This window comes from Ranitomeya imitator, chromosome 5 (assembly GCF_032444005.1).
Source record: "Ranitomeya imitator isolate aRanImi1 chromosome 5, aRanImi1.pri, whole genome shotgun sequence".
In the NCBI taxonomy this organism is placed as follows: domain Eukaryota; kingdom Metazoa; phylum Chordata; class Amphibia; order Anura; family Dendrobatidae; genus Ranitomeya; species Ranitomeya imitator.
The window spans coordinates 713724376-713750621 of NC_091286.1; the positions used below are offsets into that span (position 1 = coordinate 713724376).

A 26246-nucleotide genomic window follows, 5' to 3' on the forward strand; every position below is an offset into this window, starting at 1 on the left:
TCCTAGTAAAGGGGCGTCTCCTGAAGGCTCTCCTGTAGGATGGAAGATACTGGTTAGGGAAGCCTTTCTTCCTTTCACCTGCTTTATTCAGGAGTTCATCCAGCGTCTTCCCAAAAAGGAACTCACCCTGACAGGGAATCGCACAAAGTTTCGCTTTAGCTTGTGCGTCCCCCTTCCAATTCTTTAGCCAGAGTGCACGCCGGGCTGTGTTGACTAGGCCGGCTGACCTGGCTGCAAGACGTAGCGAGTCCACTGAGGCATCAGCTAGGAATGCTACTGCTTCTTTAATTTGAGGCAATTTCAGCAGGATATATTCCCTCGAAGTTTTGCCTCTAATCTGTTCCTCCAATTGCTCCGTCCATAAAGTAGAGATCTTGCAGTACAGGTACTAGATATGGCGGGCCTGAACGCCCCCGTATTGACTTCCCATGACCTCTTTAGTAAAGCTTCTGCTTTACGGTCCAGCGGGTCTGTCAGGACCCCTGAATCCTCCACTGGTAGGACCGACTGTTTGGTTGTGGAGGCTACCGCAGCATCAACTTTTGGCACCTTTGACCAGGTGTTTAGGTCTTCATCGCTGAAGGGATAGCGCCTTTTAGAGGATGATGGTAAAAACCCTCTATTCTGCTTGTCCCACTCCTTTTTAACAATATCTTTGATGGTTTGTATGACGGGGAAGGACCTACGTTTCCTCTGTCCTAACCCCGCAAACATTATGTCCTGTGCTGATTTCTTTTCTTTCCCATCTGGGCACCCCATCGTGCTCCTGACAGATTTTATTAAATTGTCCACATTACTGTTGGGAAGACAAAGTCCCCCTTCAGTCTCGGATGAGCTCGGCTGAGATCCCTCTTCGTCTGAAGAAATACATACACCCTCTGACTCCGAACTAACCGGAGACCGGGACCTGCTAGGCTGACGGGTACTGGCGCTACTTGTCTGCGCCAAACCCTGCATCTCTTCTCGGATAATAGCTCTGACATCTGAGGGAGTCATGATATTTTCCTGCCGTAGAGTTTGCATGATACACTCTGCACACAGTTTTTTGGCATAATCATCCGGGAGGGGCTGCGTACATAAAGCACACTCTTTATGCTTAGATTTGTGTGTCCTTTTCTTAGTCTAGAGGAAGGATACAGGAGGAACATATATCAGCATATAGGAAGAGACTCTTTCAAAAACTCACCCAGTGAAGCTGACAGGTACCGGTTCTGGAGGCGGAATTCGTTTGGTGGTAGAACTCTTCTCTGGAGGTCGGCCACCACTCTTTGTGCTGCTCCTCGTGCTTCTCTCCCTGCTGGGAGAGCGCTGTTGCACTGCGGGCAGGTACGCTTCGTCGGCCGGTGAAGCCATTTCACACACACCGGCCCGACGCTAGCGCTGCATTTTTAAAACTGCCGCCCATTCTCCTGCCTCCCCGGACGTGCTCCCGCGACTTCCGGGTTAGACGCGCCGCTCTCACTCACCATGCGGCAGCCGGAGGCTATTAAGCCGGCCGCTGCAGCGCGCGCGTCCTCACAGTGCCGGCCGGACCTACGGTGACCGGACCCGGACCGTGAATGTTTGGCCAGACGAGGGGGGAGGCTGCAAGCAGGGGCTCCCCCGCCGCTGCTTCTGGTACCGCAGCCCCTGCCATTCCCACAGAAACCGGCGCAGGCGGGTGCATGGCCCAGGGATCCTCTTCATCTGTAGGTAAGCCGGGTCCCTGTAGGAACAGGAAACCTAAACTGAGGAGGAGAGGGGACCGCCTCCTTTTATTCTGTAGGTTTCCTGTTCCTATGTGCGGATCCCTCTCTCTCATGTGGGGTGCTGTCGTGGCGAAGGGTAAAACATTCCTTAATTGATGGAGCGAGATAAATACATGCAACACATTCATTCCAGCTGTGTCACAGGTCGTCAGAATTTTGTAAACCATTAGTACAAAAAAAATAAAAAAGTATGTAAATATTGCCTAACATTCCAGAGATACATTATTCCTCTGGAAAATATGTCACAGCCTGTCCCATCAGCTGTGGCAGCAGCACCCTCAGAGTAAGCCAGCTTATGTCTTTTACAGAAAAAACAATTATGGATTTAAAAAAAAACACCCAAGTGCGGGTCCGGTCTACTGGTGAGGACATCCCTACAGATAGTTTCCCCAATAACCTGCAATGTGTAAACTCAGCCTGACACAGATCCAACTCCTTACTCTCCACTAATGTCACCCCGCGCTTAAGAATTATAGAAATGAAAATTCAACTCATAGCTGTCAAACAATTTTATTACAAGTCAAATAGTTAGAAATAAAAGAGATAGTAACATAGTAACATAGTTAGTAAGGCCGAAAAAAGACATTTGTCCATCCAGTTCAGCCTATATTCCATCATAATAAATACCCAGATCTACGTCCTTCTACAGAACCTAATAATTGTATGATACAATATTGTTCTGCTCCAGGAAGACATCCAGGCCTCTCTTGAACCCCTCGACTGAGTTCGCCATCACCACCTCCTCAGGCAAGCAATTCCAGATTCTCACTGCCCTAACAGTAAAGAATCCTCTTCTATGTTGGTGGAAAAACCTTCTCTCCTCCAGACGCAAAGAATGCCCCCTTGTGCCCGTCACCTTCCTTGGTATAAACAGATCCTCAGCGAGATATTTGTATTGTCCCCTTATATACTTATACATGGTTATTAGATCGCCCCTCAGTCGTCTTTTTTCTAGACTAAATAATCCTAATTTCGCTAATCTATCTGGGTATTGTAGTTCTCCCATCCCCTTTATTAATTTTGTTGCCCTCCTTTGTACTCTCTCTAGTTCCATTATATCCTTCCTGAGCACCGGTGCCCAAAACTGGACACAGAACTCCATGTGCGGTCTAACTAGGGATTTGTACAGAGGCAGTATAATGCTCTCATCATGTGTATCCAGACCTCTTTTAATGCACCCCATGATCCTGTTTGCCTTGGCAGCTGCTGCCTGGCACTGGCTGCTCCAGGTAAGTTTATCATTAACTAGGATCCCCAAGTCCCTTCTCCCTGTCAGATTTACCCAGTGGTTTCCCGTTCAGTGTGTAATGGTGACATTGATTCCCTCTTCCCATGTGTATAACCTTACATTTATCATTGTTAAACCTCATCTGCCACCTTTCAGCCCAAGTTTCCAACTTATCCAGATCCATCTGTAGCAGAATACTATCTTCTCTTGTATTAACTGCTTTACATAGTTTTGTATCATCTGCAAATATCGATATTTTACTGTGTAAACCTTCTACCAGATCATTAATGAATATGTTGAAGAGAACAGGTCCCAATACTGACCCCTGCGGTACCCCACTGGTCACAGCGACCCAGTTAGAGACTATACCATTTATAACCACCCTCTGCTTTCTATCACTAAGCCAGTTACTAACCCATTTACACACATTTTCCCCCAGACCAAGCATTCTCATTTTGTGTACCAACCTCTTGTGCGGCACGGTATCAAACGCTTTGGAAAAATCGAGATATACCACGTCCAATGACTCACCGTGGTCCAGCCTATAGCTTACCTCTTCATAAAAACTGATTAGATTGGTTTGACAGGAGCGATTTCTCATAAACCCATGCTGATATGGAGTTAAACAGTTATTCTCATTGAGATAATCCAGAATAACATCCCTCAGAAACCCTTCAAATATTTTACCAACAATAGAGGTTAGACTTACTGGCCTATAATTTCCAGGTTCACTTTTAGAGCCCTTTTTGAATATTGGCACCACATTTGCTATGCGCCAGTCCTGCGGAACAGACCCTGTCGCTATAGAGTCCCTAAAAATAAGAAATAATGGTTTATCTATTACATTACTTAGTTCTCTTAGTACTCGTGGGTGTATGCCATCCGGACCCGGAGATTTATCTATTTTAATCTTATTTAGCCGGTTTCGCACCTCTTCTTGGGTTAGATTGGTGACCCTTAATATAGGGTTTTCATTGTTTCTTGGGATTTCACCTAGCATTTCATTTTCCACCGTGAATACCGTGGAGAAGAAGGTGTTTAATATGTTAGCTTTTTCCTCGTCATCTACAACCATTCTTTCCTCACTATTTTTTAAGGGGCCTACATTTTCAGTTTTTATTCTTTTACTATTGATATAGTTGAAGAACAGTTTGGGATTAGTTTTACTCTCCTTAGCAATGTGCTTCTCTGTTTCCTTTTTGGCAGCTTTAATTAGTTTTTTAGATAAAGTATTTTTCTCCCTATAGTTTTTTAGAGCTTCAATGGTGCCATCCTGCTTTAGTAGTGCAAATGCTTTCTTTTTACTGTTAATTGCCTGTCTTACTTCTTTGTTTAGCCACATTGGGTTTTTCCTATTTCTAGTCCTTTTATTCCCACAAGGTATAAACCTCTTACACTGCCTATTTAGGATGTTCTTAAACATTTCCCATTTATTATCTGTATTCTCATTTCTGAGGATATTGTCCCAGTCTACCAGATTAAGGGCATCTCTAAGCTGTTCAAACTTTGCCTTCCTAAAGTTCAGTGTTTTTGTGACTCCCTGACAAGTCCCCCTAGTGAAAGACAGGTGAAACTGCACAATATTGTGGTCGCTATTTCCTAAATGCCCAACCACCTGCAGATTTGTTATTCTGTCAGGTCTATTAGATAGTATTAGGTCTAAAAGTGCTGCTCCTCTGGTTGGATTCTGCACCAATTGTGAAAGATAATTTTTCTTGGCTATTAGCAGAAACCTGTTGCCTTTATGGGTTTCACAGGTTTCTGTTTCCCAGTTAATATCCGGGTAGTTAAAGTCCCCCATAACCAGGACCTCATTATGGGTTGCAGCTTCATCTATCTGCTTTAGAAGTAGACTTTCCATGCTTTCTGTTATATTTGGGGGTTTGTAACAGACCCCAATGAGAATTTTGTTACCATTTTTCCCTCCATGAATTTCAACCCATATGGACTCGACATCCTCATTTCCTTCGCTAATATCCTCCCTTAAAGTGGACTTTAGACAAGACTTTACATAGAGACAAACCCCTCCTCCTCTCCGATTTTTACGATCCTTTCTAAACAGACTGTAACCCTGTAAGTTAACTGCCCAGTCATAGCTTTCATCTAACCATGTCTCGGTTATTCCCACTATGTCAAAGTTACCTGTAGATATTTCTGCTTCTAGTTCTTCCATCTTGTTTGTCAGGCTTCTGGCGTTTGCGAGCATGCAGTTTAGAGGATTTTGTTTTGTTCCAATCTCCTCACTGTGGATTGCTTTAGAAATGTTCTTACCTCCCTTCTGAGTATGTTTTCCTGGGTCGTCTTTGTTCGAGTCTAATGTTTTTCTTCCCGTCCCCTCGTCTTCTAGTTTAACGCCCTCCTGATGAGTGTAGCGAGTCTTCTGGCGAATGTGTGTTTCCCAGGTTTGTTGAGGTGTAGTCCGTCTCTGGCGAGGAGTCCATCATACCAGTAATTCACACCGTGGTCCAGGAATCCAAATCCTTGTTGTCTGCACCATCGTCTTAGCCAGTTGTTTGCATCAAGGATCCTGTTCCATCTCCTGGTGCCATGCCCATCTACTGGAAGGATAGAAGAAAAAACTACCTGTGCATCCAGTTCTTTTACTTTCTTCCCCAACTCTTCAAAGTCCTTGTAGATTGTCGGTAGGTCCTTCCTTGCCGTGTCATTGGTGCCAACATGTATCAGAAGAAATGGGTGGACGTCCTTGGAGCTGAAGAGCTTTGGTATCCTATTGGTCACATCCTTGATCATCGCACCTGGAAGGCAGCATACTTCTCTTGCAGTTATGTCCGGTCTGCAGATGGCTGCTTCGGTGCCTCTCAGTAGTGAGTCTCCCACCACCACCACTCTTCGTTGCTTCTTGGCTGTACTTTTTGCTGTCACTTGTTGCTGTGTGCCCTTTTCTTTTTTGCTTGCTGGTATTGCTTCATTCTTAGGTGTGCCATCTTCATCCTCTACAAAGATTTGATATATAAATATCAAATATAAATATATGCATAAATAGAAATGAATAAGTTGTGTTTTAGAAATCAAAACAATAAATTAAACATTAAAGACAGATTAATGATAAAAAAGCAAAACACATTTTGTACCAAAGTCCCCTGTGCTTTAGCTGCAAAAATTGTATTGTGGTGCTTAAAGGGAACCTGTCACCCCCAAAATCAAGGGTGAGCTAAGCCCACCAGCATCAGGGGCTCATCTACAGCATTCTGTAATGCATTCTGTAATGCTGTAGATAAGCCCCCGATGTATCCTAAACAAATGAGAAAAAGAGGTTAGATTATACTCACCCAGAGACAGTCCCGATCCTGTCCGATGGGCATCGCGGTCCGGTCCAGCGCCTCCCATCTTCATCAAATGACGTCCTCTTCTTGTCTTCTCACTGCGGCTCCAGCACATAGTACTGCAGTGCGCAGGCCCCAGGCATCTCTGACCTTTCCCGGCGCCTCCGCACCGCAGCGTGAAGACAAGAAGAGAACGTCATCCTAACAAGATGTGAGGCCCCGGACCGCAACGCCCATCAGATCGGACTGCCTGCGTGAGTATATTATAACCTCTTTCTCATCTTTTAGAATACATCGGGGGCTTATCTACAGCAACAGCATTACAGAATGCTGTAGATAAGCCCCTGATGCTGGTTAACTTAGCGCAACTTGAATTTTGGGGGGAGGCGGAGGGACCCGGCAGGGCTGGGGAGGCGGAGGGACCCGACGGGGCCGGGGAGGCGGAGGGACCCGACGGGGCCGGGGAGGCGGAGGGACCCGACGGGGCCGGGGAGGCGGAGGGACCCGACGGGGCCGGGGAGGCGGAGGGACCCGACGGGGCCGGGGAGGCGGAGGGACCCGACGGGGCCGGGGAGGCGGAGGGACCCGACGGGGCCGGGGAGGCGGAGGGACCCGACGGGGCCGGGGAGGCGGAGGGACCCGACGGGGCCGGGGAGGCGGAGGGACCCGACGGGGCCGGGGAGGCGGAGGGACCCGACGGGGCCGGGGAGGCGGAGGGACCCGACGGGGCCGGGGAGGCGGAGGGACCCGACGGGGCCGGGGAGGCGGAGGGACCCGACGGGGCCGGGGAGGGACGTTTTGCTTTCTTGGGGGTTTTTTGTAGGAAATATACTCATCTGTCTGACATTATCAGACACCCACAGTGCCATCACTTTGGGTCCTCGCATGGATTGTGGGGGCACAAGCATTCCACTTGGTGAAGAGAAGTCCAGTGATGAAATGACATCTGTAGGGAGGTCTCTGCTCTCGAGGACACAGGATGGGGTAAAGCCACAATACCTAGAATAAAACAGAAAAAATCATGTAGAAAACTCAAGTAGTGGCTGACACCAGTGGCCACCAGGCTAATACTGAACAGAATAGCGTGCGAGGAGAGAATAAAGGCCGGGATCTGCTGACATTATTATCACGCAGTTTTACTCCCAGAGGTCATAGGTCAGTCATCATCCTGACGTCATGTGCGCCCAATAATATTAATGAGAAAGTTTTATTTATAAAAAAAAAAAAAAAACCACAACAGGACCGACTCACCATCAGGCAGAGATTCTCATGTTAAGTAATATCAATCCCTCAGATCTCCATCATCATTCATCCCCTCCCCTGTTCCCCCCTCACAGGTAGCACTATACTTCCCTACACACCCCCCACCGCAAGTGACATCACACACTGACCTGCACAGTATGTGACAACAGCCCCCCACACCATGCAGACCCATGCAAATAACATCAGCCCCACTCAGCAGGTAGACCCCCCTGCACACAGATCCCCCACGCATGCAACATGACCCCCTTCCCAACAGAGACTCCAGCACACAGCCTCTCTTCCCCAGAGACCCCCAGCACGCTGCCCCCCTTCCCAACAGACACCCAGCCCCGCTCGCAAGGAACATGACCCCCTTCCAACAGAGACCCCCAGCATGCAGTCTCCCTTCCCCAGGCAGGCCCCTCCAGCACACAGTCCCAGGCAAGCAATGTCACCCCCTTCTCCAGGCAGGCCCCTCCAGCGTGCAGTCCTACGCAAACATCACCCCCTTCTCTCCAGGCAGACCCCCCTCCACTATACACATGTAGCCCCATGCAAGCAACATTACCCCCTTCTTCCCAGGAAGACCCCCCGTCCAGCATGCACATGCAGCCCCACGCAAGCATCACCCCTTTCTCCCCAGGCAGACTCCCACTTACCTGATCTGTGACTATGGAGAACGACCCAAAACACTCCAAATCTTGCACAAAATCCTCGAAATCCGCCATGACATCCACAGCTCCCTCCTGTCTGCTCTGCTCTATGGAGGAAGAAGCTCCGCCCCTTCCGGTCACATGGGCATGACGTCAGCAGAGGTCCCTTAGCCGACTTGGATTTAGCCTCTACCCTGGTGTCAGCGGCTCCTGTCTGCTGTCCATTATCTGCAAGGTGAGAGGCCGCAGAGGATTGTGGGAGGCTGAGAGGGAAGTCAGGGGGGGGGGGGAGAGCTGAGGTGTATGGGGGGAGGAGGAGGAGAGCTGAGGTGTATGGGGGAGAGGAGGAGAGCTGAGGTGTATGGGGGGAGGGGGAGGAGAGCTGAGGTGTATGGGGGAGAGGAGGAGAGCTGAGGTGTATGGGGAGAGGAGGAGAGCTGAGGTGTATGGGGAGAGGAGGAGAGCTGAGGTGTATGGGGGGAGGGGGAGGAGAGCTGAGGTGTATGGGGGGGAGGAGGAGAGCTGAGGTGTATGGGGGAGAGGAGGAGAGCTGAGGTGTATGGGGGAGGAGGAGAGCTGAGGTGTATGGGGGGAGGGGGAGGAGAGCTGAGGTGTATGGGGAGAGGAGGAGAGCTGAGGTGTATGGGGGGAGGAGGAGGAGGACAGCTGAGGTGTATGGGGGAGAGGAGGAGAGCTGAGGTGTATGGGGGGGAGGAGGAGAGCTGAGGTGTATGGGGGAGAGGAGGAGAGCTGAGGTGTATGGGGGGAGGGGGAGGAGAGCTGAGGTGTATGGGGGGAGGAGGAGAGCTGAGGTGTATGGGGAGAGGAGGAGAGCTGAGGTGTATGGGGGGAGGGGGAGGAGAGCTGAGGTGTATGGGGGGAGGAGGAGAGCTGAGGTGTATGGGGAGAGGAGGAGAGCTGAGGTGTATGGGGGGAGGAGGAGAGCTGAGGTGTATGGGGAGAGGAGGAGAGCTGAGGTGTATGGGGGGAGGGGGAGGAGAGCTGAGGTGTATGGGGGAGAGGAGGAGAGCTGAGGTGTATGGGGGGAGGAGGAGAGCTGAGGTGTATGGGGGAGAGGAGGAGAGCTGAGGTGTATGGGGGAGAGGAGGAGAGCTGAGGTGTATGGGGGGGAGGAGGAGAGCTGAGGTGTATGGGGGAGAGGAGGAGGAGGAGAGCTGAGGTGTATGGGGGGGAGGTGGAGAGCTGAGGTGTATGGGGGGAGGAGGAGGAGGAGAGCTGAGGTGTATGGGGGGAGGAGGAGGAGGAGAGCTGAGGTGTATGGGGGAGAGGAGGAGAGCTGAGGTGTATGGGGGGGAGGAGGAGAGCTGAGGTGTATGGGGGAGAGGAGGAGAGCTGAGGTGTATGGGGGGGAGGAGGAGAGCTGAGGTGTATGGGGGGGAGGAGGAGAGCTGAGGTGTATGGGGGAGAGGAGGAGAGCTGAGGTGTATGGGGGGGAGGAGGAGAGCTGAGGTGTATGGGGGAGAGGAGGAGAGCTGAGGTGTATGGGGGGGAGGAGGAGAGCTGAGGTGTATGGGGGGAGGAGGAGAGCTGAGGTGTATGGGAGGAGGAGTGCTGAGGTGTATGGGGAGAGGAGGAGAGCTGAGGTGTATGGGGGGAGGGGGAGGAGAGCTGAGGTGTATGGGGGGGAGGAGGAGAGCTGAGGTGTATGGGGGAGAGGAGGAGAGCTGAGGTGTATGGGGGAGGAGGAGAGCTGAGGTGTATGGGGGGAGGGGGAGGAGAGCTGAGGTGTATGGGGAGAGGAGGAGAGCTGAGGTGTATGGGGGAGGAGGAGGAGGAGAGCTGAGGTGTATGGGGGAGAGGAGGAGAGCTGAGGTGTATGGGGGGGAGGAGGAGAGCTGAGGTGTATGGGGGAGAGGAGGAGAGCTGAGGTGTATGGGGGGAGGGGGAGGAGAGCTGAGGTGTATGGGGGGAGGAGGAGAGCTGAGGTGTATGGGGAGAGGAGGAGAGCTGAGGTGTATGGGGGGAGGGGGAGGAGAGCTGAGGTGTATGGGGGAGAGGAGGAGAGCTGAGGTGTATGGGGAGAGGAGGAGAGCTGAGGTGTATGGGGAGAGGAGGAGAGCTGAGGTGTATGGGGGGAGGGGGAGGAGAGCTGAGGTGTATGGGGGGGAGGAGGAGAGCTGAGGTGTATGGGGGAGAGGAGGAGAGCTGAGGTGTATGGGGGAGGAGGAGAGCTGAGGTGTATGGGGGGAGGGGGAGGAGAGCTGAGGTGTATGGGGAGAGGAGGAGAGCTGAGGTGTATGGGGGGAGGAGGAGGAGGACAGCTGAGGTGTATGGGGGAGAGGAGGAGAGCTGAGGTGTATGGGGGGGAGGAGGAGAGCTGAGGTGTATGGGGGAGAGGAGGAGAGCTGAGGTGTATGGGGGGAGGGGGAGGAGAGCTGAGGTGTATGGGGGGAGGAGGAGAGCTGAGGTGTATGGGGAGAGGAGGAGAGCTGAGGTGTATGGGGGGAGGGGGAGGAGAGCTGAGGTGTATGGGGGGAGGAGGAGAGCTGAGGTGTATGGGGAGAGGAGGAGAGCTGAGGTGTATGGGGGGAGGAGGAGAGCTGAGGTGTATGGGGAGAGGAGGAGAGCTGAGGTGTATGGGGGGAGGGGGAGGAGAGCTGAGGTGTATGGGGGAGAGGAGGAGAGCTGAGGTGTATGGGGAGAGGAGGAGAGCTGAGGTGTATGGGGAGAGGAGGAGAGCTGAGGTGTATGGGGGGAGGGGGAGGAGAGCTGAGGTGTATGGGGGAGAGGAGGAGAGCTGAGGTGTATGGGGAGAGGAGGAGAGCTGAGGTGTATGGGGAGAGGAGGAGAGCTGAGGTGTATGGGGGGAGGAGGAGAGCTGAGGTGTATGGGGAGAGGAGGAGAGCTGAGGTGTATGGGGGGAGGGGGAGGAGAGCTGAGGTGTATGGGGGAGAGGAGGAGAGCTGAGGTGTATGGGGAGAGGAGGAGAGCTGAGGTGTATGGGGAGAGGAGGAGAGCTGAGGTGTATGGGGGGAGGGGGAGGAGAGCTGAGGTGTATGGGGGAGAGGAGGAGAGCTGAGGTGTATGGGGAGAGGAGGAGAGCTGAGGTGTATGGGGAGAGGAGGAGAGCTGAGGTGTATGGGGGGAGGGGGAGGAGAGCTGAGGTGTATGGGGGGAGGAGGAGAGCTGAGGTGTATGGGGAGAGGAGGAGAGCTGAGGTGTATGGGGGGAGGAGGAGAGCTGAGGTGTATGGGGAGAGGAGGAGAGCTGAGGTGTATGGGGAGAGGAGGAGAGCTGAGGTGTATGGGGGGAGGAGGAGAGCTGAGGTGTATGGGGGGAGGAGGAGAGCTGAGGTGTATGGGGAGAGGAGGAGGAGGAGAGCTGAGGTGTATGGGAGGAGGAGAGCTGAGGTGTATGGGGAGAGGAGGAGAGCTGAGGTGTATGGGGAGAGGAGGAGAGCTGAGGTGTATGGGGGGAGGAGGAGAGCTGAGGTGTATGGGGAGAGGAGGAGAGCTGAGGTGTATGGGGAGAGGAGGAGAGCTGAGGTGTATGGGGGGAGGAGGAGAGCTGAGGTGTATGGGGGGAGGAGGAGAGCTGAGGTGTATGGGGAGAGGAGGAGAGCTGAGGTGTATGGGAGGAGGAGAGCTGAGGTGTATGGGGAGAGGAGGAGAGCTGAGGTGTATGGGGAGAGGAGGAGAGCTGAGGTGTATGGGGAGAGGAGGAGAGCTGAGGTGTATGGGGGGAGGAGGAGAGCTGAGGTGTATGGGGGGAGGAGGAGAGCTGAGGTGTATGGGGAGAGGAGGAGGAGGAGAGCTGAGGTGTATGGGAGGAGGAGAGCTGAGGTGTATGGGGGGGAGGAGGAGTGCTGAGGTGTATGGGGGGAGGAGGAGAGCTGAGGTGTATGGGGGGGAGGAGAGCTGAGGTGTATGGGGGGAGGAGGAGGAGGAGAGCTGAGGTGTATGGGAGGAGGAGAGCTGAGGTGTATGGGGGAGGAGGAGAGCTGAGGTGTATGGGGAGAGGAGGAGTGCTGAGGTGTATGGGGGGAGGAGGAGAGCTGAGGTGTATGGGGAGAGGAGGAGAGCTGAGGTGTATGGGGGGGAGGAGAGCTGAGGTGTATGGGGGGAGGAGGAGGAGGAGAGCTGAGGTGTATGGGAGGAGGAGAGCTGAGGTGTATGGGGGGGAGGAGTGCTGAGGTGTATGGGGGGGAGGAGGAGTGCTGAGGTGTATGGGGAGAGGAGGAGAGCTGAGGTGTATGGGGGGAGGAGGAGAGCTGAGGTGTATGGGGGGGAGGAGAGCTGAGGTGTATGGGAGGAGGAGAGCTGAGGTGTATGGGGGGGAGGAGTGCTGAGGTGTATGGGGGGGGGGAGGAGTGCTGAGGTGTATGGGGGGGAGGAGGAGAGCTGAGGTGTATGGGGAGAGGAGGAGAGCTGAGGTGTATGGGGGGAGGGGGAGGAGAGCTGAGGTGTATGGGGGGAGGAGAGCTGAGGTGTATGGGGGGAGGAGGAGAGCTGAGGTGTATGAGGAGAGGAGAGCTGAGGTGTATGGGGGGGGAGGAGAGCTGAGGTGTATGGGGGGGAGGAGGAGAGCTGAGGTGTATGGGGGGGGAGGAGAGCTGAGGTGTATGGGGGAGGGGGAGGAGAGCTGAGGTGTATGGGGGGGGAGGAGAGCTGAGGTGTATGGGGAGAGGAGGAGAGCTGAGGTGTATGGGGGGAGGAGGAGGAGGAGAGCTGAGGTGTATGGGGGGAGGAGGAGGAGAGCTGAGGTGTATGGGGGGAGGAGGAGAGCTGAGGTGTATGGGGGAGGAGGAGAGCTGAGGTGTATGGGGGAGGAGGAGAGCTGAGGTGTATGGGGGGAGGGGGAGGAGAGCTGAGGTGTATGGGGGGAGGAGGAGAGCTGAGGTGTATGGGGGAGGAGGAGAGCTGAGGTGTATGGGGGGGAGGAGAGCTGAGGTGTATGGGGAGAGGAGGAGAGCTGAGGTGTATGGGGGGAGGAGGAGGAGGAGAGCTGAGGTGTATGGGAGGAGGAGAGCTGAGGTGTATGGGGAGAGGAGGAGAGCTGAGGTGTATGGGGGGAGGGGGAGGAGAGCTGAGGTGTATGGGGGGAGGAGGAGGAGAGCTGAGGTGTATGGGGGGAGGAGGAGAGCTGAGGTGTATGGGGGAGGAGGAGAGCTGAGGTGTATGGGGGAGGAGGAGAGCTGAGGTGTATGGGGGGAGGGGGAGGAGAGCTGAGGTGTATGGGGGGAGGGGGAGGAGAGCTGAGGTGTATGGGGGAGGAGGAGAGCTGAGGTGTATGGGGGGAGGAGGAGAGCTGAGGTGTATGGTGGGAGGAGTGCTGAGGTGTATGGGGGGAGGAGGAGAGCTGAGGTGTATGGTGGGAGGAGTGCTGAGGTGTATGGGGGGAGGAGGAGAGCTGAGGTGTATGGTGGGAGGAGTGCTGAGGTGTATGGGGAGAGGAGGAGTGCTGAGGTGTATGGGGGGAGGAGGAGAGCTGAGGTGTATAGAGGGAGGAGAGCTGAGGTGTATGGGGGAGGAGGAGAGCTGAGGTGTATGGGAGGAGGAGAGCTGAGGTGTATGGGGAGAGGAGGAGAGCTGAGGTGTATGGGGGGAGGGGGAGGAGAGCTGAGGTGTATGGGGGGAGGGGGAGGAGAGCTGAGGTGTATGGGGGAGGAGGAGAGCTGAGGTGTATGGGGGGAGGAGGAGAGCTGAGGTGTATGGTGGGAGGAGTGCTGAGGTGTATGGGGGGAGGAGGAGAGCTGAGGTGTATGGGGAGGAGGAGGAGTGCTGAGATGTATGGGGGGAGGAGGAGAGCTGAGGTGTATAGAGGGAGGAGAGCTGAGGTGTATGGGGGAGGAGGAGAGCTGAGGTGTATGGGAGGAGGAGTGCTGAGGTGTATGGGGGGGAGGAGGAGTGCTGAGGTGTATGGGAGGAGGACTGCTGAGGTGTATGGGGGGAGGAGGAGAGCTGAGGTGTATGGGGGTGAGGAGGAGTGCTGAGGTGTATGGGGGGGAGGAGGAGTGCTGAGGTGTATGGGGAGAGGAGGAGAGCTGAGGTGTATGGGGGGGGAGGAGGAGAGCTGAGGTGTATGGGGGGAGGAGGAGTGCTGAGGTGTATGGGGAGAGGAGGAGAGCTGAGGTGTATGGGGGGGAGGAGGAGTGCTGAGGTGTATGGGGGGAGGAGGAGTGCTGAGGTGTATGGGGAGAGGAGGAGAGCTGAGGTGTATGGGGGGGAGGAGGAGTGCTGAGGTGTATGGGGGGGAGGAGGAGTGCTGAGGTGTATGGGGAGAGGAGGAGAGCTGAGGTGTATGGGGGGAGGAGGAGAGCTGAGGTGTATGGGGGGAGGAGGAGTGCTGAGGTGTATGGGGAGAGGAGGAGAGCTGAGGTGTATGGGGGGGAGGAGGAGTGCTGAGGTGTATGGGGGGGGAGGAGGAGTGCTGAGGTGTATGGGGGAGGAGGAGTGCTGAGGTGTATGGGGAGAGGAGGAGAGCTGAGGTGTATGGGGGGGAGGAGGAGTGCTGAGGTGTATGGGGGGGAGGAGGAGTGCTGAGGTGTATGGGGAGAGGAGGAGAGCTGAGGTGTATGGGGGGGAGGAGGAGTGCTGAGGTGTATGGGAGGAGGAGTGCTGAGGTGTATGGGGGGGAGGAGGAGAGCTGAGGTGTATGGGGGGAGGAGAGCTGAGGTGTATGGGGGGGAGGAGGAGTGCTGAGGTGTATGGGAGGAGGAGAGCTGAGGTGTATGGGGGGAGGAGAGCTGAGGTGTATGGGGGGAGGAGGAGAGCTGAGGTGTATGGGGGAGGAGGAGAGCTGAGGTGTATGGGGAGAGGAGGAGAGCTGAGGTGTATGGGGGGAGGAGAGCTGAGGTGTATGGGGGGGAGGAGGAGAGCTGAGGTGTATGGGGGGGAGGAGGAGAGCTGAGGTGTATGGGGGGAGGAGAGCTGAGGTGTATAGAGGGAGGAGGAGAGCTGAGGTGTATGGGGAGAGGAGGAGAGCTGAGGTGTATAGAGGGAGGAGGAGAGCTGAGGTGTATGGGGAGAGGAGGAGAGCTGAGGTGTATGAGGGAGGAGGAGAGCTGAGGTGTATAGAGGGAGGAGGAGAGCTGAGGTGTATGGGGGAGGAGGAGGAGAGCTGAGGTGTATAGAGGGAGGAGGAGAGCTGAGGTGTATGGGGAGAGGAGGAGAGCTGAGGTGTATGAGGGAGGAGGAGAGCTGAGGTGTATGGGAGGAGGAGAGCTGAGGTGTATGGGGGGAGGAGGAGTGCTGAGGTGTATGGAGGAGGAGAGCTGAGGTGTATGGGGGGAGGAGGAGGAGAGCTGAGGTGTATGGGGGGAGGAGGAGTGCTGAGGTGTATGGGAGGAGGAGAGCTGAGGTGTATGGGGGGAGGAGGAGAGCTGAGGTGTATGGGGAGAGGAGGAGAGCTGAGGTGTATGGGGGGAGGAGAGCTGAGGTGTATGGGGGGGAGGAGGAGAGCTGAGGTGTATGGGAGGAGGAGAGCTGAGGTGTATAGAGGGAGGAGGAGAGCTGCGGTGTATGGGGAGAGGAGGAGAGCTGAGGTGTATAGAGGGAGGAGGAGAGCTGAGGTGTATGGGGGAGGAGGAGGAGAGCTGAGGTGTATAGAGGGAGGAGGAGAGCTGAGGTGTATGGGGAGAGGAGGAGAGCTGAGGTGTATGAGGGAGGAGGAGAGCTGAGGTGTATGAGGGAGGAGGAGAGCTGAGGTGTATGGGAGGAGGAGAGCTGAGGTGTATGGGGGGAGGAGGAGGAGAGCTGAGGTGTATGGGGGGAGGAGGAGTGCTGAGGTGTATGGGAGGAGGAGAGCTGAGGTGTATGGGGGGAGGAGGAGAGCTGAAGTGTATGGGGGGAGGGGGAGGAGAGCTGAGGTGTATGGGGGGAGGAGGAGTGCTGAGGTGTATGGGAGGAGGAGAGCTGAGGTGTATGGGAGGAGGAGAGCTGAGGTGTATGGGAGGAGGAGAGCTGAGGTGTATGGGGGGAGGAGGAGAGCTGAGGTGTATGGGGGGAGGAGGAGAGCTGAGGTGTATGGGGGGAGGAGGAGGGCTGAGGTGTATGGGGGGAGGAGGAGAGCTGAGGTGTATGGGGGGAGGAGGAGAGCTGAGGTGTATGGGAGGAGGAGAGCTGAGGTGTATGGGGGGGAGGAGTGCTGAGGTGTATGGGGGGAGGAGGAGAGCTGAGGTGTATGGGGGGAGGAGGAGAGCTGAGGTGTATGGGGAGAGGAGGAGGAGGAGAGCTGAGGTGTATGGGAGGAGGAGAGCTGAGGTGTATGGGGGGGAGGAGGAGTGCTGAGGTGTATGGGGAGAGGAGGAGAGCTGAGGTGTATGGGGGGAGGAGGAGAGCTGAGGTGTATGGGGGGGAGGAGAGCTGAGGTGTATGGGGGGAGGAGGAGGAGGAGAGCTGAGGTGTATGGGAGGAGGAGAGCTGAGGTGTATGGGAGGAGGAGAGCTGAGGTGTATGGGGGAGGAGGAGAGCTGAGGTGTATGGGGAGAGGAGGAGTGCTGAGGTGTATGGGGGGAGGAGGAGAGCTGAGGTGTATGGGGAGAGGAGGAGAGCTGAGGTGTATGGGGGGGAGGAGAGCTGAGGTGTATGGGGGGAGGAGGAGGAGGAGAGCTGAGGTGTATGGGAGGAGGAGAGCTGAGGTGTATGGGGGGGAGGAGTGCTGAGGTGTATGGGGGGGAGGAGGAGTGCTGAGGTATATGGGGAGAGGAGGAGAGCTGAGGTGTATGGGGAGAGGAGGAGTGCTGAGGTGTATGGGGGGAGGAGGAGAGCTGAGGTGTATGGGGAGAGGAGGAGAGCTGAGGTGCATGGGGGGGAGGAGAGCTGAGGTGTATGGGAGGAGGAGAGCTGAGGTGTATGGGGGGAGGAGTGCTGAGGTGTATGGGGGGGAGGAGGAGAGCTGAGGTGTATGGGGAGAGGAGGAGAGCTGAGGTGTATGGGGGGAGGGGGAGGAGAGCTGAGGTGTATGGGGGGAGGAGAGCTGAGGTGTATGGGGGGAGGAGGAGAGCTGAGGTGTATGAGGAGAGGAGAGCTGAGGTGTATGGGGGGGGAGGAGAGCTGAGGTGTATGGGGGGGAGGAGGAGAGCTGAGGTGTATGGGGGGGGAGGAGAGCTGAGGTGTATGGGGGAGGGGGAGGAGAGCTGAGGTGTATGGGGGGGGAGGAGAGCTGAGGTGTATGGGGAGAGGAGGAGAGCTGAGGTGTATGGGGGGAGGAGGAGGAGGAGAGCTGAGGTGTATGGGGGGAGGAGGAGAGCTGAGGTGTATAGAGGGAGGAGGAGAGCTGAGGTGTATGGGGAGAGGAGGAGAGCTGAGGTGTATAGAGGGAGGAGGAGAGCTGAGGTGTATGGGGAGAGGAGGAGAGCTGAGGTGTATGAGGGAGGAGGAGAGCTGAGGTGTATAGAGGGAGGAGGAGAGCTGAGGTGTATGGGGGAGGAGGAGGAGAGCTGAGGTGTATAGAGGGAGGAGGAGAGCTGAGGTGTATGGGGGGAGGAGGAGAGCTGAGGTGTATGGGGGAGGAGGAGAGCTGAGGTGTATGGGGGGGAGGAGAGCTGAGGTGTATGGGGAGAGGAGGAGAGCTGAGGTGTATGGGGGGAGGAGGAGGAGGAGAGCTGAGGTGTATGGGAGGAGGAGAGCTGAGGTGTATGGGGAGAGGAGGAGAGCTGAGGTGTATGGGGGGAGGGGGAGGAGAGCTGAGGTGTATGGGGGGAGGAGGAGGAGAGCTGAGGTGTATGGGGGGAGGAGGAGAGCTGAGGTGTATGGGGGAGGAGGAGAGCTGAGGTGTATGGGGGAGGAGGAGAGCTGAGGTGTATGGGGGGAGGGGGAGGAGAGCTGAGGTGTATGGGGGGAGGGGGAGGAGAGCTGAGGTGTATGGGGGAGGAGGAGAGCTGAGGTGTATGGGGGGAGGAGGAGAGCTGAGGTGTATGGTGGGAGGAGTGCTGAGGTGTATGGGGGGAGGAGGAGAGCTGAGGTGTATGGTGGGAGGAGTGCTGAGGTGTATGGGGGGAGGAGGAGAGCTGAGGTGTATGGTGGGAGGAGTGCTGAGGTGTATGGGGAGAGGAGGAGTGCTGAGGTGTATGGGGGGAGGAGGAGAGCTGAGGTGTATAGAGGGAGGAGAGCTGAGGTGTATGGGGGAGGAGGAGAGCTGAGGTGTATGGGAGGAGGAGAGCTGAGGTGTATGGGGAGAGGAGGAGAGCTGAGGTGTATGGGGGGAGGGGGAGGAGAGCTGAGGTGTATGGGGGGAGGGGGAGGAGAGCTGAGGTGTATGGGGGAGGAGGAGAGCTGAGGTGTATGGGGGGAGGAGGAGAGCTGAGGTGTATGGTGGGAGGAGTGCTGAGGTGTATGGGGGGAGGAGGAGAGCTGAGGTGTATGGGGAGGAGGAGGAGTGCTGAGATGTATGGGGGGAGGAGGAGAGCTGAGGTGTATAGAGGGAGGAGAGCTGAGGTGTATGGGGGAGGAGGAGAGCTGAGGTGTATGGGAGGAGGAGTGCTGAGGTGTATGGGGGGGAGGAGGAGTGCTGAGGTGTATGGGAGGAGGACTGCTGAGGTGTATGGGGGGAGGAGGAGAGCTGAGGTGTATGGGGGTGAGGAGGAGTGCTGAGGTGTATGGGGGGGAGGAGGAGTGCTGAGGTGTATGGGGAGAGGAGGAGAGCTGAGGTGTATGGGGGGGGAGGAGGAGAGCTGAGGTGTATGGGGGGAGGAGGAGTGCTGAGGTGTATGGGGAGAGGAGGAGAGCTGAGGTGTATGGGGGGGAGGAGGAGTGCTGAGGTGTATGGGGGGAGGAGGAGTGCTGAGGTGTATGGGGAGAGGAGGAGAGCTGAGGTGTATGGGGGGGAGGAGGAGTGCTGAGGTGTATGGGGGGGAGGAGGAGTGCTGAGGTGTATGGGGAGAGGAGGAGAGCTGAGGTGTATGGGGGGAGGAGGAGAGCTGAGGTGTATGGGGGGAGGAGGAGTGCTGAGGTGTATGGGGAGAGGAGGAGAGCTGAGGTGTATGGGGGGGAGGAGGAGTGCTGAGGTGTATGGGGGGGGAGGAGGAGTGCTGAGGTGTATGGGGGAGGAGGAGTGCTGAGGTGTATGGGGAGAGGAGGAGAGCTGAGGTGTATGGGGGGGAGGAGGAGTGCTGAGGTGTATGGGGGGGAGGAGGAGTGCTGAGGTGTATGGGGAGAGGAGGAGAGCTGAGGTGTATGGGGGGGAGGAGGAGTGCTGAGGTGTATGGGAGGAGGAGTGCTGAGGTGTATGGGGGGGAGGAGGAGAGCTGAGGTGTATGGGGGGAGGAGAGCTGAGGTGTATGGGGGGGAGGAGGAGTGCTGAGGTGTATGGGAGGAGGAGAGCTGAGGTGTATGGGGGGAGGAGAGCTGAGGTGTATGGGGGGAGGAGGAGAGCTGAGGTGTATGGGGGAGGAGGAGAGCTGAGGTGTATGGGGAGAGGAGGAGAGCTGAGGTGTATGGGGGGAGGAGAGCTGAGGTGTATGGGGGGGAGGAGGAGAGCTGAGGTGTATGGGGGGGAGGAGGAGAGCTGAGGTGTATGGGGGGAGGAGAGCTGAGGTGTATAGAGGGAGGAGGAGAGCTGAGGTGTATGGGGAGAGGAGGAGAGCTGAGGTGTATAGAGGGAGGAGGAGAGCTGAGGTGTATGGGGAGAGGAGGAGAGCTGAGGTGTATGAGGGAGGAGGAGAGCTGAGGTGTATAGAGGGAGGAGGAGAGCTGAGGTGTATGGGGGAGGAGGAGGAGAGCTGAGGTGTATAGAGGGAGGAGGAGAGCTGAGGTGTATGGGGAGAGGAGGAGAGCTGAGGTGTATGAGGGAGGAGGAGAGCTGAGGTGTATGGGAGGAGGAGAGCTGAGGTGTATGGGGGGAGGAGGAGTGCTGAGGTGTATGGAGGAGGAGAGCTGAGGTGTATGGGGGGAGGAGGAGGAGAGCTGAGGTGTATGGGGGGAGGAGGAGTGCTGAGGTGTATGGGAGGAGGAGAGCTGAGGTGTATGGGGGGAGGAGGAGAGCTGAGGTGTATGGGGAGAGGAGGAGAGCTGAGGTGTATGGGGGGAGGAGAGCTGAGGTGTATGGGGGGGAGGAGGAGAGCTGAGGTGTATGGGAGGAGGAGAGCTGAGGTGTATAGAGGGAGGAGGAGAGCTGCGGTGTATGGGGAGAGGAGGAGAGCTGAGGTGTATAGAGGGAGGAGGAGAGCTGAGGTGTATGGGGGAGGAGGAGGAGAGCTGAGGTGTATAGAGGGAGGAGGAGAGCTGAGGTGTATGGGGAGAGGAGGAGAGCTGAGGTGTATGAGGGAGGAGGAGAGCTGAGGTGTATGAGGGAGGAGGAGAGCTGAGGTGTATGGGAGGAGGAGAGCTGAGGTGTATGGGGGGAGGAGGAGGAGAGCTGAGGTGTATGGGGGGAGGAGGAGTGCTGAGGTGTATGGGAGGAGGAGAGCTGAGGTGTATGGGGGGAGGAGGAGAGCTGAAGTGTATGGGGGGAGGGGGAGGAGAGCTGAGGTGTATGGGGGGAGGAGGAGTGCTGAGGTGTATGGGAGGAGGAGAGCTGAGGTGTATGGGAGGAGGAGAGCTGAGGTGTATGGGAGGAGGAGAGCTGAGGTGTATGGGGGGAGGAGGAGAGCTGAGGTGTATGGGGGGAGGAGGAGAGCTGAGGTGTATGGGGGGAGGAGGAGGGCTGAGGTGTATGGGGGGAGGAGGAGAGCTGAGGTGTATGGGGGGAGGAGGAGAGCTGAGGTGTATGGGAGGAGGAGAGCTGAGGTGTATGGGGGGGAGGAGTGCTGAGGTGTATGGGGGGAGGAGGAGAGCTGAGGTGTATGGGGGGAGGAGGAGAGCTGAGGTGTATGGGGAGAGGAGGAGGAGGAGAGCTGAGGTGTATGGGAGGAGGAGAGCTGAGGTGTATGGGGGGGAGGAGGAGTGCTGAGGTGTATGGGGAGAGGAGGAGAGCTGAGGTGTATGGGGGGAGGAGGAGAGCTGAGGTGTATGGGGGGGAGGAGAGCTGAGGTGTATGGGGGGAGGAGGAGGAGGAGAGCTGAGGTGTATGGGAGGAGGAGAGCTGAGGTGTATGGGAGGAGGAGAGCTGAGGTGTATGGGGGAGGAGGAGAGCTGAGGTGTATGGGGAGAGGAGGAGTGCTGAGGTGTATGGGGGGAGGAGGAGAGCTGAGGTGTATGGGGAGAGGAGGAGAGCTGAGGTGTATGGGGGGGAGGAGAGCTGAGGTGTATGGGGGGAGGAGGAGGAGGAGAGCTGAGGTGTATGGGAGGAGGAGAGCTGAGGTGTATGGGGGGGAGGAGTGCTGAGGTGTATGGGGGGGAGGAGGAGTGCTGAGGTATATGGGGAGAGGAGGAGAGCTGAGGTGTATGGGGAGAGGAGGAGTGCTGAGGTGTATGGGGGGAGGAGGAGAGCTGAGGTGTATGGGGAGAGGAGGAGAGCTGAGGTGCATGGGGGGGAGGAGAGCTGAGGTGTATGGGGGGGAGGAGGAGAGCTGAGGTGTATGGGGAGAGGAGGAGAGCTGAGGTGTATGGGGGGAGGGGGAGGAGAGCTGAGGTGTATGGGGGGAGGAGAGCTGAGGTGTATGGGGGGAGGAGGAGAGCTGAGGTGTATGAGGAGAGGAGAGCTGAGGTGTATGGGGGGGGAGGAGAGCTGAGGTGTATGGGGGGGAGGAGGAGAGCTGAGGTGTATGGGGGGGGAGGAGAGCTGAGGTGTATGGGGGAGGGGGAGGAGAGCTGAGGTGTATGGGGGGGGAGGAGAGCTGAGGTGTATGGGGAGAGGAGGAGAGCTGAGGTGTATGGGGGGAGGAGGAGGAGGAGAGCTGAGGTGTATGGGGGGAGGAGGAGGAGAGCTGAGGTGTATGGGGGGAGGAGGAGAGCTGAGGTGTATGGGGGAGGAGGAGAGCTGAGGTGTATGGGGGAGGAGGAGAGCTGAGGTGTATGGGGGGAGGGGGAGGAGAGCTGAGGTGTATGGGGGGAGGAGGAGAGCTGAGGTGTATGGGGGAGGAGGAGAGCTGAGGTGTATGGGGGGGAGGAGAGCTGAGGTGTATGGGGAGAGGAGGAGAGCTGAGGTGTATGGGGGGAGGAGGAGGAGGAGAGCTGAGGTGTATGGGAGGAGGAGAGCTGAGGTGTATGGGGAGAGGAGGAGAGCTGAGGTGTATGGGGGGAGGGGGAGGAGAGCTGAGGTGTATGGGGGGAGGAGGAGGAGAGCTGAGGTGTATGGGGGGAGGAGGAGAGCTGAGGTGTATGGGGGAGGAGGAGAGCTGAGGTGTATGGGGGGAGGGGGAGGAGAGCTGAGGTGTATGGGGGGAGGGGGAGGAGAGCTGAGGTGTATGGGGGAGGAGGAGAGCTGAGGTGTATGGGGGAGGAGGAGAGCTGAGGTGTATGGTGGGAGGAGTGCTGAGGTGTATGGGGGGAGGAGGAGAGCTGAGGTGTATGGTGGGAGGAGTGCTGAGGTGTATGGGGAGAGGAGGAGTGCTGAGGTGTATGGGGGGAGGAGGAGAGCTGAGGTGTATAGAGGGAGGAGAGCTGAGGTGTATGGGGGAGGAGGAGAGCTGAGGTGTATGGGAGGAGGAGAGCTGAGGTGTATGGGGAGAGGAGGAGAGCTGAGGTGTATGGGGGGAGGGGGAGGAGAGCTGAGGTGTATGGGGGAGGAGGAGAGCTGAGGTGTATGGGGGGAGGAGGAGAGCTGAGGTGTATGGTGGGAGGAGTGCTGAGGTGTATGGGGGGAGGAGGAGAGCTGAGGTGTATGGGGAGGAGGAGGAGTGCTGAGATGTATGGGGGGAGGAGGAGAGCTGAGGTGTATAGAGGGAGGAGAGCTGAGGTGTATGGGGGAGGAGGAGAGCTGAGGTGTATGGGAGGAGGAGTGCTGAGGTGTATGGGGGGGAGGAGGAGTGCTGAGGTGTATGGGAGGAGGACTGCTGAGGTGTATGGGGGGAGGAGGAGAGCTGAGGTGTATGGGGGGGAGGAGGAGTGCTGAGGTGTATGGGGGGGAGGAGGAGTGCTGAGGTGTATGGGGAGAGGAGGAGAGCTGAGGTGTATGGGGGGGAGGAGGAGAGCTGAGGTGTATGGGGGGAGGAGGAGTGCTGAGGTGTATGGGGAGAGGAGGAGAGCTGAGGTGTATGGGGGGGAGGAGGAGTGCTGAGGTGTATGGGGGGAGGAGGAGTGCTGAGGTGTATGGGGAGAGGAGGAGAGCTGAGGTGTATGGGGGGGAGGAGGAGTGCTGAGGTGTATGGGGGGGAGGAGGAGTGCTGAGGTGTATGGGGAGAGGAGGAGAGCTGAGGTGTATGGGGGGGAGGAGGAGAGCTGAGGTGTATGGGGGGAGGAGGAGTGCTGAGGTGTATGGGGAGAGGAGGAGAGCTGAGGTGTATGGGGGGGAGGAGGAGTGCTGAGGTGTATGGGGGGGAGGAGGAGTGCTGAGGTGTATGGGGGAGGAGGAGTGCTGAGGTGTATGGGGAGAGGAGGAGAGCTGAGGTGTATGGGGGGGAGGAGGAGTGCTGAGGTGTATGGGGGGGAGGAGGAGTGCTGAGGTGTATGGGGAGAGGAGGAGAGCTGAGGTGTATGGGGGGGAGGAGGAGTGCTGAGGTGTATGGGAGGAGGAGTGCTGAGGTGTATGGGAGGAGGAGTGCTGAGGTGTATGGGGAGAGGAGGAGAGCTGAGGTGTATGGGGGGGAGGAGGAGTGCTGAGGTGTATGGGAGGAGGAGAGCTGAGGTGTATGGGGGGAGGAGAGCTGAGGTGTATGGGGGGAGGAGGAGAGCTGAGGTGTATGGGGGAGGAGGAGAGCTGAGGTGTATGGGGAGAGGAGGAGAGCTGAGGTGTATGGGGGGAGGAGAGCTGAGGTGTATGGGGGGGAGAAGGAGAGCTGAGGTGTATGGGGGGGAGGAGGAGAGCTGAGGTGTATGGGGGGAGGAGAGTTGAGGTGTATAGAGGGAGGAGGAGAGCTGAGGTGTATGGGGAGAGGAGGAGAGCTGAGGTGTATAGAGGGAGGAGGAGAGCTGAGGCGTATGGGGGAGGAGGAGGAGAGCTGAGGTGTATAGAGGGAGGAGGAGAGCTGAGGTGTATGGGGAGAGGAGGAGAGCTGAGGTGTATGAGGGAGGAGGAGAGCTGAGGTGTATAGAGGGAGGAGGAGAGCTGAGGTGTATGGGGGAGGAGGAGGAGAGCTGAGGTGTATAGAGGGAGGAGGAGAGCTGAGGTGTATGGGGAGAGGAGGAGAGCTGAGGTGTATGGAGGAGGAGAGCTGAGGTGTATGGGGGGAGGAGGAGTGCTGAGGTGTATGGAGGAGGAGAGCTGAGGTGTATGGGGGGAGGAGGAGGAGAGCTGAGGTGTATGGGGGGAGGAGGAGTGCTGAGGTGTATGGGAGGAGGAGAGCTGAGGTGTATGGGGGGAGGAGGAGAGCTGAGGTGTATGGGGAGAGGAGGAGAGCTGAGGTGTATGGGGAGAGGAGAGCTGAGGTGTATAGAGGGAGGAGGAGAGCTGAGGTGTATGGGGAGAGGAGGAGAGCTGAGGTGTATGGGGGGAGGAGAGCTGAGGTGTATGGGGGGAGGAGGAGAGCTGAGGTGTATGGGAGGAGGAGAGCTGAGGTGTATAGAGGGAGGAGGAGAGCTGCGGTGTATGGGGAGAGGAGGAGAGCTGAGGTGTATAGAGGGAGGAGGAGAGCTGAGGTGTATGGGGGAGGAGGAGGAGAGCTGAGGTGTATAGAGGGAGGAGGAGAGCTGAGGTGTATGGGGAGAGGAGGAGAGCTGAGGTGTATGAGGGAGGAGGAGAGCTGAGGTGTATGAGGGAGAGGAGGAGAGCTGAGGTGTATGGGGGGAGGAGGAGGAGGAGAGCTGAGGTGTATGGGGGGAGGAGGAGGAGAGCTGAGGTGTATGGGGGGAGGAGGAGAGCTGAGGTGTATGGGGGAGGAGGAGAGCTGAGGTGTATGGGGGAGGAGGAGAGCTGAGGTGTATGGGGGGAGGGGGAGGAGAGCTGAGGTGTATGGGGGGAGGAGGAGAGCTGAGGTGTATGGGGGAGGAGGAGAGCTGAGGTGTATGGGGGGGAGGAGAGCTGAGGTGTATGGGGAGAGGAGGAGAGCTGAGGTGTATGGGGGGAGGAGGAGGAGGAGAGCTGAGGTGTATGGGAGGAGGAGAGCTGAGGTGTATGGGGAGAGGAGGAGAGCTGAGGTGTATGGGGGGAGGGGGAGGAGAGCTGAGGTGTATGGGGGGAGGAGGAGGAGAGCTGAGGTGTATGGGGGGAGGAGGAGAGCTGAGGTGTATGGGGGAGGAGGAGAGCTGAGGTGTATGGGGGAGGAGGAGAGCTGAGGTGTATGGGGGGAGGGGGAGGAGAGCTGAGGTGTATGGGGGGAGGGGGAGGAGAGCTGAGGTGTATGGGGGAGGAGGAGAGCTGAGGTGTATGGGGGGAGGAGGAGAGCTGAGGTGTATGGTGGGAGGAGTGCTGAGGTGTATGGGGGGAGGAGGAGAGCTGAGGTGTATGGTGGGAGGAGTGCTGAGGTGTATGGGGGGAGGAGGAGAGCTGAGGTGTATGGTGGGAGGAGTGCTGAGGTGTATGGGGAGAGGAGGAGTGCTGAGGTGTATGGGGGGAGGAGGAGAGCTGAGGTGTATAGAGGGAGGAGAGCTGAGGTGTATGGGGGAGGAGGAGAGCTGAGGTGTATGGGAGGAGGAGAGCTGAGGTGTATGGGGAGAGGAGGAGAGCTGAGGTGTATGGGGGGAGGGGGAGGAGAGCTGAGGTGTATGGGGGGAGGGGGAGGAGAGCTGAGGTGTATGGGGGGAGGGGGAGGAGAGCTGAGGTGTATGGGGGAGGAGGAGAGCTGAGGTGTATGGGGGGAGGAGAGCTGAGGTGTATGGTGGGAGGAGTGCTGAGGTGTATGGGGGGAGGAGGAGAGCTGAGGTGTATGGGGAGGAGGAGGAGTGCTGAGATGTATGGGGGGAGGAGGAGAGCTGAGGTGTATAGAGGGAGGAGAGCTGAGGTGTATGGGGGAGGAGGAGAGCTGAGGTGTATGGGAGGAGGAGTGCTGAGGTGTATGGGGGGGAGGAGGAGTGCTGAGGTGTATGGGAGGAGGACTGCTGAGGTGTATGGGGGGAGGAGGAGAGCTGAGGTGTATGGGGGGGAGGAGGAGTGCTGAGGTGTATGGGGGGGAGGAGGAGTGCTGAGGTGTATGGGGAGAGGAGGAGAGCTGAGGTGT

At 57.3% G+C, this 26246-nt stretch overlaps 1 protein-coding gene across 2 annotated transcripts in view; it reads left to right on the forward strand.

Annotated features, from left to right (window-relative positions):
* Positions 1 to 26246, forward strand: part of LOC138638935 (zinc finger protein 84-like) — a 115810-nt gene that overhangs the window by 12731 nt on the left and 76833 nt on the right. The window contains exon 1 of one of the 2 annotated variants that reach the window (XM_069728690.1): positions 8300 to 8390. The exons of the other annotated variant lie outside the window; for it this stretch is intronic. The gene's annotated coding sequence lies outside the window, so the exon portion shown is untranslated. Of the gene's footprint in view, positions 1 to 8299; positions 8391 to 26246 lie in introns of those variants that run through there. 2 annotated transcript variants of the gene reach the window in all.